The 19,487-nt window shown below is 44.3% G+C and overlaps 1 long non-coding RNA gene across 2 annotated transcripts; it reads right to left on the reverse strand.

Annotated features, from left to right (window-relative positions):
• Window positions 1-3,257: 3,257 nt before the first annotated feature.
• Window positions 3,258-19,322, reverse strand: LOC132352218 (uncharacterized). Of its 2 annotated transcripts, none has more exons than XR_009498636.1 (3): window positions 18,996-19,322; window positions 16,432-16,823; window positions 3,258-3,350 (listed from the first exon to the last, which is right to left on the reverse strand). It is a non-coding gene; the product is annotated as an uncharacterized LOC132352218 (long non-coding RNA). The 2 variants fall into 2 exon arrangements; XR_009498635.1 differs by lacking the exon at window positions 3,258-3,350 and adding an exon at window positions 12,813-12,907.
• Window positions 19,323-19,487: the final 165 nt, after the last annotated feature.

The following is a 19,487-nucleotide window of genomic DNA, read 5'->3' on the forward strand; positions in this document are numbered from 1 at the left end:
GCTTCTGGATTGTCTGGAATTTTTTTACAGCAAGCCTGTATTCCTTTTGCAGTAATATTTATATTAGGTATATACACCTAGAAAAGGAGGGTCCCTCTCCTTCATGAGAACTGTTGTGTTTTAGTAGCCAAGAATAAATATATAACTAAGTATACATATGAAATCTTTACCATTTATTCATTTATTAACTACTTATTGATTGATCTATCCTTGGCTATCCACCCAGAGTCCCTTGGCTATGCTTTAAAAATGTGGATGTTTTGGGGGCTTCCCTGGTGGCGCAGTGGTTAAGAATCCGCCTGCCAATGCGGGGGACATGGGTTCGAGCCCTGGTCCGGGAAGATCCCACATGCCGGGGAGCAACTAAGCCCGTGTGCCACAACTACTGAGCCTGCGCTCTAGAGCCCGAGAGCCACAACTACTAAAGCCCTCGAGCCTCAGAGCCCGTGCTCCGCAACAAGAGAAGCCACTGCCATGAGAAGCCCGCGCAACCCAACGAAGACCCAATGCAGCCAAAAGAAAAAAAAAAAAAATGTGGATGTTTTGGTCCCACTCCAGACATATTGAATTGGAATCTCTATGGGTTGATCTCAGGAATGTACATTTTAAACAAAGATCCCAGGTAACTTCCAGGTAAAGTTCTGGAACCCCTGGTGCACAGACCTGGTTCAGTAGCATCATCTTTATTTGGTGGCCACTTAGAGGAAGCTGTCTGCTGTGGGAAGGAAGGTCTTTTAATAAATTATTGAATTTGGTTTAAGAAAAATTAATTCATTAACCTCCCAATAGAGGTAATATATTTCAGTAACTGGTTTTGCAAAACTAAAGAAAAATTTTCTGATTATGTTGACTACTATAGCTATAATAATGCTGTAGCTTCAGAGTTTGGGGCTAGCAGTACCTTTTTGTCTAAGGATCTTAACGTATTTTATAGACATTCTTCTTTGTTAGCAGATAGATGTATTATAAATTTATAACTGAATTCTGAAAGGCTGGTCCCTGACACTGATTAAGTTAAACTCGATAATCTTTTTACTTTTTTGTGATTAACTTCAGAAATGACTTCAGTAAGACTCTCTCTGATAAAAAAAAACCCTCTGTTTTAGACGTGGGAAAATGTAGTTGTGAAAACACTGCTTCTGAAATTGTAGGCCTGTTTTTTGGTATCGTAGTTTGCACGCCCAACACCCTTTTTTGCTTTTTGCTTTGGGCATGTCTGAAAAAAGCAAGTCAAAAGTTTAAGTAAAAATCTAGACCAGCATTCTCACCAGAAGGGGAGGGAAATCCTAGCAGTTCATCTGAGATGAATCCCAAGCAACTATATTCTTTTGTCACCCGACACAGAAACCGCACACATCATCAGCAGGACCCAGACCGATGCCTGGGGTTTCCTCTGATGGTAACAATACTCTGCAGAGCACAAATCGGTCCCTCCCGTGTAACAAAAAAATAGGAATTTTTGTGTGTGTGTTAACAAAAAACAGGAATAGTGAAGCATTATTTTGCCATGATAGGTTTGTACTTTCCCCATGCTTTTTAATGGTCAGCATCAAATCTTAGTCTGATATTTAAATGCTTATTATTTTAAAGTGTCTGAAATCAAGGTTCCATCAGTAATTTAAGGTAAACTGAAATCACCGTCTTATTGTTCTTTATCACTCTTAGCGGGTCTTTGGATGAGATCATCACAAACTTTCCTTCCAATTACGTGACTCCATTTTACTGCTCTGGTAAGTGAGTACCTGTGAGCATTAAATAGATTTAAATTTCTAGGCCTGGATGAGTTATATATCAAGGTACAATAAGAATTCATGTCCATAATGGTGGAGCCTGTGCAATGGTATTTAAGAAACTTTTCCATGATACTAAGCAATCTTCTACTGCACTAAAAAATAATGGTTTATGTGTATCAGTTTGTGGCTGAATTAGTCTATTTAACTGATTCCTTATTATTGGACATTTAAGTTATTTCTATTTTTTCTTCCCTTTTCCTGGTGTCATTTTTTCCCTCAGTGGGTGTGATAGTTAATTTTATGTGCCAGAAATTTGGTCAAACATTATTCTGGGTGTTTCCGTGAAGGTTCTTTTGGATGAGGCTGACATTTATATCAGTAGCCCGAGTAAAGCTGATTGCCCTCCAAGATGAGGGTGGGCCTCATCCAATCAGTTGAAGGCCTGACTAGAACAACAGGCTGACTCCCCCCTCCTGAGTAAGAGAGAATTTTCCCACCTGACGGCCTTCAAACTAGGACGTAGGCTCTTCCTGGTTCTACAGCAGCTTCGAGCCTTTGGACAGCCCTGCAGATTTTGGACTTGCCAGCCTTCCTAATCGCAGGGGCCAGCTCCCTACAATAAATCTCCCTCTGTGTATGTCTTTAAATATATAATGCAATACTATTACATGTAATCAATCTCTCTTTCTCTCTCTCTCTCTACGAACACACATATATCATATTGATTATATTTCTTTAGAGAATCCTGATTAATACAATGGGGAATGAAAAACCCACAGTTTTCAGTTTACTTTTAGCCTTTATTTTTTCCTCAATGACAAATATATTGGATTGTTAGCAGAAAATGTATTACACGTAAATTAGAATCACTGGGCATGAGGATGCTACAGTTATGATCTAGAAAACTTCCTCTCCTTCCACATTTGAGGTGAAATGGATTTTGAAAGGAGCACGTGATACTTAATGTAGGTTCTGTTAAAGAATAAGTGAAGATTGAATAAATCACTTGAAATATGTTACTTAAAAAAATCAATAACATAAATTATGTTTCATGATAAACTAACAGCACTGTGGTGGACATCTCATACATGTGATCATATTTAAAGATTTAATACTACAATCAATAACAGTAACTTTCACACAGAACATGTGTGTTTCAGCTAGTTTCAGAGCAGACATATTTTCTTCATCTTACTCTTTCAAAATCACTAAAAACTCTAATACAATTTTGAAGGGAAATGTCAGCAATGTCTGGAAGCTAGAAGTTAATAAAATTTAGCAAGTTTATTTTCTTTATAGCCTTAGTTTTTGAGGAACTTGATTGGAATTTGTGGCAGGACTCATGCTAGACCAGGGTTTCTTAACATTGGCACTAGTGGCATTTGGGTTGGATAATCCTTCATCATGGGGTCCTGTCCTGTCCATTGTAGATGCACCTCTACCTGTAGATGCCGGCAGCACCCCTCCGCCTGCAATGGTGGTCACCAAACAGGTCTCCAGCTGTTGCCTAGGGTCCCCGGGGGCAGAATGGCCGCAGCGTAGACACGTGTGACGTGAGCAAGGCTGGTTATGTGAATAAGTAAGGGACCACAGCCTCAAGTAAGCTCAAACAGGAGACTGCCCAATAAAAAGGTAAAAATAAAGGTTAATGGATCACAGAACCTTTGGAGCCTGCAGTGTTGGCTCCTGGCACGTGATGTGCGGTTAGTAGGAAGTGGCTTTTGCTGTTCGTGAACTTTTCTGGTTCCTCTCTACCTTGGTTTCGCCAGGATCAAAGCAATGGCCTTTTTTTTTTTACCCAGAATAAGAACGCTGTCCAGTGACAGAGCTTTTATACCCGTGTAGTAACAACACCGTGTTTGATTAATGATGGTTCAGCTACGTGGAAAGCTCCCGAACAACCAAGTGTTGTGTCCAGCTGGCCTTGGGAAGGAAGACAGGGGTTTAGCAAGGACCTTGCTTCCTGAGAGCCCTGTTTCTGGTGGGGTCTGAAATGAGCTGAGACACCAGCGGCTTTAAGTAAATGAAGAAGTAGGAGAAGATAAAGGAGCGCAAAGTTGGGTGCCTGTGGAGGGTGGGGGGGTCAGTGTGAGTGTCCACCTGGAGAGGCCGCAGCCCCCAGTTATCCAATCAACAGTCCTGCAGGCTTGCTCTCAGGTACTTGTAGGTGGTGTTAACATCTGGATCAGATGGCTTTAAGTAGATGAGATTATCCTAGGTGATCTGGTGGGCCTGATCCAATCAATTTAACCTTAGAAGCAGAAGTGAGGTTTCCCTGAAGTAGAAGAAATTCCTCCTGCCCCAGAGTTTCCAGCCTGCAGGCCTGCCCTGCAGAGTTTGAACTTGCCAAGCCAGCCCCCACAATGCCTTGCGATCAACCTCCTGGGCCCTCCCCCTCCCTCCCCCCTCCCTCCCCCTCCCCTCCCCTCCCCCTCCCACTCTCTCTCTCTCTTTCTCTGTTTCCCTGGAAGCCTAATGAACAAGCTGATTTACAATAAGAGAACTACCACCATTGTTATTGTCAAGGGACATATTGAGGACAGAACCCTATCTCATTTATTTTGTTTCCTTCTGGACTCTGGCCCACAGGCTCTCAATAAATGATGGATTGAATGAAATTATTATTAGCAAGTACACAAACAGCTCTGGAGTATATAAAACAATATTTTGAATGTCTCTGCTAGGAAGTTGGTAATTTTTATGAGAAAGGGCATCATTTAGCTTTCAAAATTCAAAAACAACTTTTTTCATTATGTAAGTAACATTAAGCACACGATTGAAAGCCTGTGAACTAGAACACAAACACTCGGCAAGTTCACGATCGTAACAAGCAGGGCCTGGCATTCCGTGTGTCGGCCAGGCTTCCCTCCCGAGCCCCTACCCCATTCAAACGTGGCTTTGTATGGTGGGGATCATACTGTATTAAAAGGTTTTTTGTTTTTTTGCTTTTCCCTTTGTTATTACTTAGTCTTCATAAATATCATTTCCTCTTTATTTTTCCTTTGTTGAAAATAGCTTTACTGTTTATGTAAAATTAATTTCTGCTCATTAATAAGACGTACTTTTATTGAGCCTCTTTTAGGTATCAGGCATTTTACATGGTCTCTCTGTTTTTATTCTCAAAACAAGTATGGGGCAAATATTATTATCATCCTCTCTATACAGATGAGGAAATTTGTCTTAGGACCATTAAAGAGCTTGTCTCATCTGCCAGGTGGCAGGGTTCTGAACTGTCCTCTTTCTACTTTGCTATAGTGTCTTGTTTTGCTTATTTTACTTTATCTTTCCTTTTGTGGATACAGGGGTTTATGAATTGTGGGGGGACATCCCTTTGCATACTGTTCTGTGGAAAAGAGTATGTGCGAGATTCAGGATCTGGTTCCATAGTTTGTCATATAGTGTAAGTGGTTTTCTACAACTTAGCAAAGGGGAGCACACCTTTCTTTAGGTGCGTGAATATTGATGTTTTACTTCAATTTATGTTTTCAAATTTAGTTCACATTCCAATAATTTTTACAGAGGAAAAAGCCATAGTTTTTAGGTTTTGGGTTAGTCACTGGTAACTATCCCGTTCGAAATCCACGTAATCACATACGTACTTGAAACCGACAGAAAAAGAGCTACATGAGCATCCAACCCAATTGGAAAGATAGCAAGTAAAATAAATAAGTAAAATTCAGCTATCGTTAAAGAAATGTTCAAAGATTAAGAATGGGCACTGTCAGATGGATCTCCTTGTGGTTTTTCACATGAGAACTGACTCAAAATACAGCATTCTCTCCATATTAGGGTATACTTAGAAATACTAAGAACTTTTTATTGTCCTTTCCCTGTGTGTATTAATGTATTGAAGTAAATGATGCCATACTAAAGGAAACACCCCAAATACGGGTGGTTGATTAAAATACGTACACGAACAAATTACAGCACTGTGGAGAAGGAAATATCACCACTGCTGGTGTTTAAAACATGCTTTCAGAGAAAAAAGAAATACCGTATGCTAACGCACATATATGGAATCTAAAAAACGGTACCGGTGAACCTACTGACAGGGCAGGAATAAAGACGCAGACGTAGAGAATGGACTTGAGGACACAGGGTGGGAAGGGGAAGCTGGGACGAAGTGAGAGAGTGGCATGGACATATATACACTACCAGATGTAAAATGGATGGCTAGTGGGAAGCAGCCGCATAGCACAGGGAGATCAGCTTGGTGCTTTGTGACCACCTAGAGGGGTGGGATAGGGAGGGTGGGAGGGAGGCTCAGGAGGGAGGGGCTATGGGGATATATGTATACGTATAGCTGATTCACTTTGTTATACAGCAGAAACTAACACACCATTGTAAAGCAATTATACTCCCAAAAGATATATTAAAAAAAATGATTAAAGAAAAAAAAACGCTTTCACTTCCTTTGCCCTCAAGTTGCTCCTGTATATTGCAAATAAGAACGCCTCACCAACATTAACTGTCTACCGTGATGTAGTGTGCTGGGTGTCTCTGTATTTTCTTACTTTTCTTTGAGCCCATGCTATTTAATTATTCTTGATAAATGCTGACACACCACTTGATACTAACGATGTCTTCTGGGTCTGGCTAGTTCATGAATAAGACTCCCTCTCTTTCCCCCTCTGATTTTGTTGTTGTTGTTGTTGGGTTTTAATTGCATTAGTGTGAGGGGAGAAGTTTTGGGCAGAGAGACTTTCTGGAGTTCGTTGAGAGGCTACTGCAGAAATCCTGCTCACCACCATGCTGAGGACCAGCTCGGCCAAACAGCAGCCGCTGTGCCCCAGGGAAAGGGCTTTGCTGAACTGGCCAAGATATCTACAAGAAGATGCTTACAGATGCTGTGCTTTCCACTCTCTTGCAAGGTTAGCTTGGTAAAGTTCTCTAGAGAGATTGTAAGGATAAACATATTCTCTCTGTTTTATAATATCGAGAAGCCAGCATAGTTATCTAGAGGTGAGTTTACATACCAACATAATCCATAAAACTAATGTGCCAGGAGGTTCATATAGGGTACAATTTTACTGCCATATATATATCCTTAGACAAATTTGGAATGTAATTTTTGATTTTGTGTTTTCTCTGTTCAGTAACTCAGTGGAAAATGCTGGTTGAGGTGACTGTTTCATAAATGTTGTAAAGCCGCCTTTCTGAAGACCTAAGAAGGTAATTCACTGATGACCTTAACCCTCACCTTGAACCTGTCTGCATTCATGCAGTCTTATAAGCGAAGGCTGGCAAGTCTAAGTTAGTTGTTGAAGGCCATGCTTTTAGCCTGGTGAATAACCTCTCATTTATTTTCATGTCCTTAAATTAGCATCAGTGCAGACAAGCTAGGTCTCGGAAGAACTTGGACAAGCCCTCTTGGCTTTTCTCATGGACAGTCATGCCCAGGGGGTAGGACTTCAGTGACTCCTCTGAGGCAGGTGCCCTGGTTTATCCATGTCCCAGACTTGGGAAAAGGTTCAGTTGAGATAGTGGATGTGTAAGATCTTTGAAAACTGGAAGACACTATGAAATAGACGGTAGAGTCCTTGACATAATAATTCACCACTAGTTTTGGATAGCGGGTGGTTGGTTGAGGCAGGCCAGTTGTCCTACTGCAGCTAGGAAAAACTGGAGAAATTACAAAAACGATATCTTTAAAGACACAGAACGTTGTGGAAGAAACTAGATGGAACAAAAATTACAGAGCAGGGACATTGTTCCAAGGTAAGCAGGTGATTTATATATATGTATTTTTTATAAATTCATTTATTTATTTTTGGCTGTGTTGGGTCTTCGTTGCTGCACGCCAGCTTTCTCTAGTTGTGGTGAGCGGGAACTATTCTTTGTTGCAGTGTGCGGGCTTCTCACTGCAGTGGCTTCTCTTGTTGCGGAGCACGGGCTCTAAGTGCATGGGCTTCAGTAGTTGTGGCACGTGGGCTCTAGAGCGCAGGCTCAGTAGTTGTGGTGCACGGGCTTAGTTGCTCCGCGGCATGTGGGATCTTCCCGGGCTAGGGCTCGAACCCGTGTCCCCTGCGTTGGCAGGCAGATTCTTAACCACTGCACCACCAGGGAAGCCCTAAGCTGGTGATTGACAGCTGTTTTTGGCCCCGGAGTACTCGTTGATTTTGGACACAGGTTGAGGCTCAGACTTGGCTCAGGCAGAGGGTCCTTGTGAAGGAAAGAGAAACTGGCAAAGCTTTAACCCCCATGGGGCTAGTGGGACAAACTAGAAACTTGAGGGGCTTCAGACTCAGAAACTTTCTGGGGCCAGGAGGCTGGAGAGCTGGTTTTAATACCTCTGAAGGGTAGAGAGAGATTTCCCATAATCTTTCAGGGTTGAGGAAACTGATACCCACCAGCCTCCCCTTCAGAAGCATGGGGTCAGGGGGCTATACCGAGGAGCAGGGGTGAACCACAGGTCCAGAGTCTGACTAAAAGTGCAACCCAGCACCAACCCAACTCAATTCCTGGTTGGATTCAGGTGATCAGCCCCTCACCCAGTCTTTCCAAAAGAATGGAATTCAGCATCCTCAGGATCCTCCCATTTTTTATATGTAACATCTGGCCTACAATCAACAACATCTAGACATGCAAAGAAGCAAGAAAATATAAATGATGATAAAGAGATGAAAACCAGACAGCGGCAGCAGACCACATGCTAAAACTAATGGAGTTAATAGATAAGAACTTTAAAATAATATTCAAGAGTATATATATATACACACACATGTATATAGGGGGATGGAAATAACAGATGAAAGTATGGAAAATTTCACCAGAGAACGGGAATCTATTAAAACAAAATCAAATGGACATTTTAGAACTGACAAAACCATTACCTGAAATTAAGCACTTAGTGAGTGGTTTAATAGCAGAATGGACTCAGTAGAAAATGGGATTAGTGAATTGGAAGAGAGACCATTAGAAAATACTCAAACTGAAGTACAAAGAGAAAAGGAATGGGAAACAAAACAAAAAATGTCTAACATACACATACCTGTAGTCCCAGCAAAGAGAGAATAGGGAAGAAGCAATATTCAAAAACATGACCAAGAGTTTTCCAAAACTGGAGGTCATCAATGAGAGATTTAAGAAGCTCAGTAAATCCCAAGCAGAGTAAACACACAAAAAATTGTGTCTAAGCACAACATATTAATGCTTCTGAAAAGCCAAAGACAAAAAGAAAAATATTAAAAGCATCTCGAGATAGAAGACACATTACCTGCTAAGTATCGACAGTAAGACTTACAGATGACTTCTCCACTGAAATTACAGAAGCTATAAGACAATAAAATAAAAGGACTGTGAACCAGGAGTTCTATACCCAGTGAAAATATCTGAAAAGATGAGAGTGCAATGAACACATTTTCCAACAAACAAAAACTGAAGGAATTTGTGGCCTATAGGCTTCACTGAAAGAAAAACCACAGAGAGTTATTTAGGCAGAAGGAAAACGTTCCCAGATGAAAGCAGGGAAATGCAGGAGAAAATAAAGGAAAAGAAAAATGTAAATGAATATAGACTGTATAAAAATAAAAGAGAGGAAGAATCCTGTCTTTTTTGTATGCATGTCCCAAACAAACTCTAGTACAATGTCTTGTACAAAATATGTACTCAATAATATTTTTCTGGATATTTTCTCCTACTCTAAAAAATTCTGATCTAATTGGAAAAGCAATTCTTTAATGAAGTATGAAGTTTTTGCTGGCAGATAGATAGTAGAAGTTAGATGCCCTTACTTTCTTTGTTAATAATTTTCTCTTTACCCTTCTTTTCTTTTTCACTCATCCTTCACCACATTTGATACATGGCTTCTAGAAATTTAAGTCACACCTCTAATACTATTTTCTTCTTAATATAATCCATGCTTTTATAGTTTTTCTATTCTTCCTATGTCTTATGTTTTTAGGTACTTGTTATAAAAATGGTAACTTGATAATTACCGGTTGAATCACGAAGAAGCACAGGACAGTGAGGCAGATAGATGTTCCATTAAGCCCAGCATCCTGTTAAAGAGCCAAGGTGGAAAAAATGGAGCAGAGAATATGGACAGATGACTCAGTGGGTTCCTGGTTACAAATTAAGCTTAAGGTGGGGACAAGTGGGAGTGGAGAAACCAGGGGGAAAATATAGTCTTGGGAAAGAATAAGGAGTTACAGGAAGTATTGGGAAAGATAAAGACTGATTATAATGAGAGTTCATAAAATTCCAGAGGACTTTGATTGTGTTTTTAAACACCACTCAGCATCTGTTATGTTTGAAAAGTGAAGTAACTGCACTGTGTTGTCCATTGTGTGGACCCTTTCGAGGGAATCATTATCAGTCACAATGGTTGTTCATCACACCTGGAATGACGCCCACCTCCTCAGCAAGGTTTCCCAGGTTCCATAGGATCTGGCCCATCTCTCCTTCTCCTGACACAACTCCAGCCTGCACTTACGCTGCTGCTGCCATTGACCTTCCGTCCCGCAGTCATTTCACTCTCATTCTTGCTGTGGACCCTGTACAGCTGGAATTCTCCTCACTCAGGTCTTAGCAAGGCCAGCGCCTTTTTGTCATTTTCTTAGAACGAAGAGCTTCCAGGCACCTCTGCAGGACTCTTATTTTCTGATAGCACACGATACTCTCTAGAATTACCTTCTTTACTTGTTTGTTGTCTGCTTCTCTGCATGGAATGTAAGCTTCACGACAGCAAGGGCCTTGTCTATTTTGTTTATTGTAAACATATTGGCCAGTAATAATTATTGTGACAAAAACTAATGATAGTGGGTGATAGAAGCGTTGTTTTAGGTAGAGTGACCAAGGAACTTCTCCCTAAGAGGATGGCAATTCCATGGAGACCTCCACAAAGCCACGGGGTGTTTGAGAAAGTGTTCCGAGCAGAGTGTCAGCCAGAAGATGGGAACGTACTCGGCATCTTAGGGAAACTCAAGGAGCCAGCTTTCGGGAAGCAGAGGGACCATGTGGGAAGCAGGAGATGAGGTCGGGAAAAAGTCGGGGCTCAGGCGCTCACAGGTGTTGCAGGTAATTAGGTGTAAGGGCGACGGGGGAGTGACAGGATCTGACGTGTTGATGTGGCCTGGATGACACGGTGAAGCAGAGGAACCAGAGGTGCAGGCGTTGTAGCACGTGGGGGAGATGCTGGTGTGAAGCCAAAGTGGCATCAGTGAAGACGGTGACAGGTGGCTGGGTTTGGGATGTGTCTTGAAAGTAGAACTGTTAGGGTTTGGATGAAGAGTGACTTGCATTTGGGGTCTGAGCAGCTGAGTGAATGCCGGTGCCTCGGACTGAGACAGGAGAGACCCGGGCGCCCGGATTTCCGGGGGAAGTGGTAGTGTTGGGTGTTGGAGGCCCCCTGGACAGTCAGGCGGAGGTGGCAGGGAGGGGGCTGGTTACACATTATTGTTTAGGGGAGAGGGGGGTCCAGAGAGGTAATTCGGGACGTCTCAGTTACTGGACTGTATTTAGAGATTTGGGAGGAGATGAAATCGTCTAGGAAGGGAGTATAGAGAACGGCTCGGGGACTGAGCCTCTGGACGCTCCAAGTGTATGCAAGCCGAGCGCGATTAGCTCTGTCAGGTCCCGCAGGGTCAGTGCCGAAGGCCGAGAGCCTCATTCATCTCAGGAGAATTTGGGTGGCACCAATGAGACCAATGAGTAGTGATTGGCTACTTGTTTCTAACCATCCTTAGAGAATACTAGGAACGTTCCATCAACTATAAAGGAAGAAGCAAATATTGAAGAGGCCTTTAGAGAAAAAGGGAAGCTTTTTTTCACCTAATTGGTCGAATGGAAGAATCCCCAAGTTAGCTATTTAAAAGAACCCCCCCGCCCCAGTTTTAAGTTATTGTTAAATTTCACGAGATATTAAAGGAGAAGAAAACTCAAAATTTGGTGTTGTAAGGTCTATGTTAGAATCCTGCTCCCTCACTTAGCTGTGTGACTTCAGTCAGGTGTCTTAACCTCTCTGAGCCTCAGTTTCCTCCACCTTAACAGATAGATAATAATGTCTGAGTCACACTGTAATGAAGTTTAAATGAAATAATGTATGTGAAGTTCTTTCTGTAAATATATATCTCTATAAATATTAACTTTCTATAAATATATTTGATACATATTATTGTTTTGTTGTTGTTGTTACTGTTTGACCTCCATCTGTATTCTAAAAGTTAGGGAAATAGGCAAGAAAAGTTAAAATGGACTACACTGGAGTGACCAAAATGAAAGTGAAGAAAAATGGAGTTAAAGAGGCAAACAAGAAGGGGAGACCACATGAGGAAGCTGGCAGCTTGCTGGCCACAAGGATGCACTCGGAGTGGGAGGTGGGCAGCAAAGTGATGTCATGTTGGGACAACTGTAAGTGAAGAAAGTCCCGGGCTGTGTCAGCCACGTTTTGTGACAGGAGACATAGGGACAGGCAGGAAGGCAAGATGGGCAGGAAGAGAGCTGAGCATGGCTAAGGAAAGACAGGCACTGCAGTGGAGAGACAGCGAAGAGAAGCAATCCACAGAGCTGCCCTGGAGCCGGAGGAGTTAGACGTTGTCACGTTTTCAGAGATGTGTCAGTTCATGCTCCTGGGGTCGTGTGTGGGAACGTGGTCCCTAATCACAGCATCTTCTATGGTTTCTCCCAAGATCTTTGCATCAGGCACTGTGCTTCCACTCCTTTGAAGGAGGGAAATGTAATTATTAAAAAAATTAAACCAGGTTTATGCCTTTGTAAATAGATACTACATTCTTGTGGTTCAAAAAGGTAAGAAGTGTATATAGTGAGAATTCTCCCTCCTACCCCTTATCCCTCAGCTATACAATTTCTTTTCCTGGAGGCAACCAAAGAGATTGCATGTATTTATAGAGATATTAATTACATGTATAAATAGAAAAGCTTTCTTTTTAGGACACAAATGATGGCATAACATATATACTGTTCTGCACTGTAGTTTTTTCCTTAACAATATTCTTTGGAGATTAGTTCATATCAGTATACAAAAAGCTTCCCTTTTTTTTTTTTCCTTTAACAAACTGCTCAAGATTTTACTTTATGGATTTATTATAATTCATGTGACCAGTCATTCATGATGGACATTCTTGATGGGCTGTTTCCAATCTTTTGCTACCACGAATAGTGCTTCAGTGAGGAATCTTCTAGACACACGATTCTGCACATGTGCCCATAGATAGCTAAGATAAATTTCCAGAAGAGAGATTGTTGAGTCAAAGGACCTGGGTATTTGTAATTTTAGTCAATATTACTGAAGTGCCCTTCATAAACGCTGTCTCAATTTCATCTCCACAGTAATGTATGAAAGTGCCTGAATCCCCCAAACTCTAACACCAGTTCATATTATTTTTAATATTTGTCAAATTTATAGGTAAGAAATGGTATATCAGCACAGTTTTATTTTTTGTCCCTTTTTTGTTATGAATGGAGTTGAGCATATTTACTAATGTTTAAGAACCATTTGCATTTCTTTTTCTGTAAACTGACTATTTTATCCTGTTGTTAGTATTTTTTTTTCTTTCAACACTTTAAATATTTCATTCCGCTCTTTCCTTGCTTGCATGGTTTCTGAAGACAAGTCCGATGTAATTCTTACCCTTGTTCCTCTATAGATAGGGTTTTTTACCCCTCTCTGGCCCTTTTCAAGATTTTCTCTTTGTCTTTGGTTGTCTACATTGTAGACATGGAATATGATATGTTGAATATGATATACAGCATAGATTTTTTGGTATTTTTCTTACTTAGTATCCCTGAGCTTCCTAGATCTGTGGCTTAGAGTCTGTCATCAATTTTGGAGATGTCTTAACTGTTATCAATTCAAATATTTCTTCTGTTTTTATTTTTTTTTCTTCTCTCTTTCTTCTCCTTCCAATCTTCCCATTATGTGTATGTTACACCTTTTGTAATTGTCCCCCAGTTATTGGCTATTCTGTTCCACTGTTCCTTTCTTTCTTTTAATCTTTGCATTTCAGATTGAGAAATTTCTATTAACATATGTTCACACTCACTGGTTCCTTACTTGGCTGTGTCCAGTCTACGGATGAGTCCATCAAAGGCATTCTTCATTCTGTTAGAGTGTTTTTGACGTCTAGTATTTCCTTTAGAGTCTTTCCTTTAGTCTTGATCTCTCTGCTTACATTACCCATCTATTCTTGCATGCTGTCCAGTTTTTCCAGTAGAGCCCTTAGCATATGGATCATGGTTATTTCAAATTCCTGGTGTGAAAATTCCAAAATCTCCGTCATATATGAGTCTGTCTAAGTCTGGTTCTGATGCTTGCTTGTCTCTTCATACTCTGGTTTATTTGTTTTTTTAAGCTTTTAGCATGCCTTGTAATTTTTTGTTGAAAGCTAGTTTGATGTATTGGGTAAAAATTACTGAGGTAGATAGTCCTTTAGTGTGAGGTTTTATGTTTACCTGGCTAGGAGCTAGTCTGTTTTTACTGTTTGCAGTAGCTATGGTGTCAAGGGCTAAAATTTCTTCTGGTGTCCTTGTTTCTGTCTCCCCTGTTGTCTTTGGGTTTCCCTGGAGACTCCTTAAATAGGGTCTGCGTCTTGCAGTTCTTTTAGCTCTAATCCCTGTTATTACATGGAAGCCCTGTGGATGTGGTGGTGAGGTGGGGACACGGAAATGTTCTGTGGTCCTATGACTAGGTCTCCGTCTTTCAGTGAGCCTGGGTCCAGTGTTTCCCTTCCCCACATTGAAGGCTGGAGTGGGCTGGAGTTGGATATTCCCCTCCCCCGGTGGGTTGGGTCCTGGTAAAATAGCTCCCCTTGAAGGCAGGCTTTGTTAAAGAGAACAGAGAACTCTGGGCATGTTTCAAAATGATTACTTCCTCCCTCTTCCTGAAGGAAGCAGGAGGGGATTTTTCTCAGAAATCCTCAGTGAGAACCTGATGGGGCTTCTGGAGGTAAATCTCAGGAGAGTGTGAGGACCGGTCTAAGACTGGGCCTCTTCTGGGCTTTTCAGCTTGTCCACACTGAGCTCCCAGCAATTCATCAGTTACACTTTAAAGTGTTCCTACTGATACTGGTTCCAGCTGTGGGCTTCTGCTCCAGTAAGAATTCTCTGTATCTGTCTGTCTTATCTCTCCAGTTTCCAGACCAGCAGTTTATCCTGTGACCTCAATTCTTTGATGGATCTAAGAAGTGTTGTTGACTTTCAGTCTGTTCAACTTTTTTCTTTTTGTGAGGAGAGGGGACCTCCAAGTTCTGCATGTCAGACTGGAAACCAGAAGTCATATTTTTCTTACTGATTTGTAGGAGCTCTTAATATATTAGGGAAATTAGTTCTTTATCTTGATATGAGATGCCCATTTTTTTCTATTTTGTCATTTATCTCTTAAATTTGTGTTTTCCCCCACACAGTTAAACAAATGTTTTGTGTGTGGTTGAATTTATCATTACTCTCTTTTAGATGTTTTGATTATGTGATACAATTACTAAGGCCTTCACAACTCAGATTATAAAGGAATTCTTCCATTATTTCTTTTAGTACTTGTTATGGCTTTATTTTTTATATTTAAATATTTGTTCCATTTAGGTTTTACCCTCATGCAGAGTGTGAAGAATAGGTACTACTGCTTTTTTTCTAGTTGTCTATTCAGTTGTTTCAAAACCATTTACTCAATAGTTCATTTCCCCCCCCATTGATTATCATGTATTAAATTCCAATATGTGTTTGAGTCTATTTCTAAAATTCCTATTCTGTGTTATTGCTTTATCTCTTTATTCATATGCTAATATGAATAAGTCATAGGATAATACTACTCTGTTTTAATTAGTACAGCTTTAAAATACTTATAATATTGTATGGCTAGTTACCCTTTTATTTTTCTTGTCAATTTCAAACTTTTTTTTCTCAATTTAAATTTAATTTTGTATATTAACTTTAGCAATTGGTTCTTCTAATAAAAAAACACTTATTGGTGTTTTTATTATGATGATGTTAAGTGTTTTTTAGATTAATTTAGGAATGGTTGCATATTTATGAAATTGAGTTTTTCTATCCAAGAACATTGTGTGGCTTTCCATTTGTTCATGTTTTCTTTTGTGTCCCTAGAGGGCTTTAAACACATTTATTCATATAAATCTTGCACATTTTTGTTAATTTTTTCCCTAGAAATCTTATCTTTCTTTTCCTACTGTGTGGTCTTTATTTCTTAATTATGCATTTTAACTGGTTGTTTATACATGTATATAAGCTGTTTATTCCTATATGTTTATTTTATGGAAACATGCTGTTTCTAAATGTTTAGAAGCATACGTGCAGTATAACAGAGGGCAGCTGGGGGTCTGCACCGTGGGGCGCTGAGGTCTATGGACTTGGCCCCGGGGCACTGTGCCTCCTACTCGACCTTTATAAGCCAGTTTCCTCATGTGTAAAATGGGACAATAGCAGTACCTACTTTGTAAGGTAGTTTTGAGGATTAAAAAGATGAAGCACGAAAGCACTTAGTTGAACCTCTGGAGCACAGTAAGCCATAGATTAATGTTGGCTACAGTGGTTCTGTCCTCTTAACCACTGAAGCTCAAACCCAGTCAGTCATGGGGGTCAGACATGGGGGTCAGACTGGGAACAGACTTGAACCTCCCAACCAGTGTTCCCACCCACCACTCCTCAGAGTTCCCACACCAAAGCCCGCCAGTAGACGAAAGGCTGTAGGGTGGGAGGATGGGGGGAGTGGACACAGAAGGACCCTCACCTGGTTGTTGCAGGAAAGGAAGGAAAGCATTCTGTGGTGGTCTGCATTTGGGGGGTCCAGGGAAGTCAAAGGAGGAGACACATGCTAATGACGTAGTGGAGGCGGACAGGACACTTTTCCCAAATGGTCACCTTGGATCTGTAGAGACTCGATAGCTTCCAGGCCGTTTTTACACAAATGCATCCTAGACCTGTCTTTGCGTCCGCTCAGCAGTTCCGTGAGGGGCGAACGGGAAATCACAGGGAGTGGGTGGGATGGGGGAAGCCGGGTCCAGACGTGCAGACCCCTAATCCAAGTGCGCATTCCCCTCCGGATCTCTCTTCACTTCCCTTGTTACTTCTCCTGTTTGGGTCTCAGTCTCAAATTATCAGCAGGAAAGACAGGTGGAAAAACTGGAAAAAGGAGAAACAAGAGGGATTAATATGCTGGGAAGAGGTAGCCTAAGGGACCGTTGGGGTTCAAATCAATAATACCATTTGCTAAATACCCCATGGGCAGCAGAAATCCACGGAGCTATATTAGGAGTATTGTACTAATAGCTACCGTGTCTTAAGTGTCTATTGTGTGCTGCCTGTTTCATGGGCATTTTTTCTTTTATTCCTAACAACAGTCTTCCAAGGCGGTGTTATTAAGCCAATTACACCACCTGTCTCTAGGAAGCAAGGCCTCAGTCCTCTTGGAGCTTAGCGTCTGTGTACTAACTGAAGAGTATTTGTGAGCAGAGCTCTCGACCACGGCGGGGCTGGGCGAGATCTTGAGGGAGTCAGCCCTGGGCAGTGGGTGAGGTCCAGAGAAACGGGATGTGATCGGTGAAAGGAAGGATACCGTGCCTATTACTGGAAGAGGAAAGCTCGACCCAAGAGAAGCAGGGGGAGAAGCCTGATGGGCAAGTTCAAGGGGCGAGGGAGCAGCACAGGCTTCCTGCAGCTGGAGTTGGAGCCGCGAGGAAACGCGGGCTAGGCAACTGCAGTGGGCAAGAGGCGCCCGAGGAGGCGGCTTCCAGCCGGGAAAGTGCTCCATCAGCTCCCAGCCCGCTCGCCCACTGCTGCATCGCTTTTAAAGGGACAGTCACCGGGCTGCCGAGGCTTCGGAAGCGGAAATGGTCTCTGCTCACTGGCTGACGGTCTAAATTCAGACCGAAAGAATGTGCTTGGAGACAGCTGGTGGAAACTGTCCCAGGCCTGTCTTCAGTGGACATGTCCACGTGCTGCTCGTCTTGCCCTGTCAAGCGTCCCTCTCTCTCCATCGTTCCCTCTGTCCTCCTGCCTGTCTTTCTTCATTAGGTTTTACAAAAAAGTAGCCAACCCCGCGCCTTGTACCCAAGCGGTCCAGTAACGCCTGCGTGATGAATGCGAGCTACTCGGGTGCTTTATGAGAAGTGACACTTCCTCCCCAGCTTCTTGTATCTGCCACTGAGCAGTTAAGGTTAAAGCCCACCGCCGACGTGACTGCTGTAAATACCACGGGGCAGGGCTCTGGAGCTCACTAAACGCGTAAGCGAGACGCACGAGGCAGCCCCGGACGCCCCATGACCCGGGACTGCGGCAAAGGGTGTGGGAACGGAGAGGGAGGGCACTGCGCCCCCTCCTTCCTCCCGGCGGGCCAAGCACACCTTCCCGCCCGGGGGGCAGGGGCAGGTCGCTCCAGGTCGCCGGCACCTCCGGCGCCCAAGAAATCTGCAAATTCATTGCTCCCTTTCATCTTCCGGCGAAAGCCTTCCGTCCCGAGTAGGGCCAGCCCCGTCCTTCGCCGCCAGCCTCGAGCTGACCGCCGAGGCGGATCCGACTTCTCCCCATAAAAAGGCTCCGGTTCCCTTTCCCCGCGCAGGGGTCCTAGGCTGCTTTCGACTTTGCTTCTCACTCGCACGTCCCGCGGTCTGGAGCGGTGCTCAGTCTCGGCAACTTTCACCAGCTCGCCCCGAGAGTCGGGCCCTTTCTAAGACAATGTGAACAAAGAGGAGCAGGGGCGAGCGGGGCGCGCGGGCAGGCTGGGGGCGAGCGTCGGGGCGCCGCGCTCCAGCCGGCCCCGCGGGGATCGGGCGCAGAGAGCACCGGGCGGCTCCCGGGCGGCTCGGGCGGCGGGTTTCTTTGTCCCGGCCGCGGGCTGGGCGCGAAGGCCGCCGGCCGCGAGCAGAACCGCGACCCGGGCTCGGGGCTCAGGCTTCCACATGCGCCCCGCGGGGGCAGAGCAGGAAGCAGCGGCCGCGACCCCGGGCGCCCCCCGCGCCGGGCTCCCCCGGTTCGGCGGCGGCTTCGGGCCGTGGGGGACTCGGGTCCTCGCCTCTCGCGTCCCCGAGGGCGGGCCCTGCTGGCCCTCGGAGCGCGGTTCGGGGTAGGGAGCCCCCGGCGCGCGCTCCTGCACCCGTACTCTCCGCAGACGCGCGCCAGGCGAGCTCGGGGACAGAGGCGGTGCTCTGGCGCCCCCCAGCCGGCCGCACCGCGGGGCGGGACCTAAACGCAGCGCCGGCCCGAGATGCCCAGGAAGCCCCGAACCAGACCGGGAGCGCGGCCACAGCGGCCTGTGTGTGCGCGTGGGAGGGGGCTGGGCGCACACCCCCGTCTCACCTGCCGCACAGCTTGCGCCTGTGTGTCTGCAGGAGGAAGGAGAGAGGAAGTGCGGTGTCCGTTCAAGCTCATTAGACCAACCCCCTTCCCTCCAACTCTCAGCTAAGTTTTATTTCATAACGCAAAGCAGCATCTGAGCCCAAGTGAAAACTAGTCTCCCGATTTCAGTCTGCACCTCCGCCACCGCAGCGAGCGAGGGTTCGGTTCCCGGCTTCGACTCCGCAGGAGAGCGGCCGCCCTGAAGGCCCGGGGCTCCGGCCTTCCGCTCCCTTTGTCAGGCCCGGGCTCGGGGCGCCCCCGGTCCCGCGCTCGGGCACGCGGCGCGGGGCCTGCCGCAGCGCGGCGGGCGTGGCGGGCGCTAGGACCGCGGGGAGCGCGGGCGGCGCGGCGCTACCTTAAACCCAGCCCAATGCCGCTGCCTGCGCCACTCTGCGCGCCGCGGGGCTGCGCAGGAGGAGCGCTCGCCGGCCACCTCGCCCCGCGCCCGCGGCG

Source organism: Balaenoptera ricei, chromosome 18 (assembly GCF_028023285.1).
Source record: "Balaenoptera ricei isolate mBalRic1 chromosome 18, mBalRic1.hap2, whole genome shotgun sequence".
Lineage (NCBI taxonomy): Eukaryota > Metazoa > Chordata > Mammalia > Artiodactyla > Balaenopteridae > Balaenoptera > Balaenoptera ricei.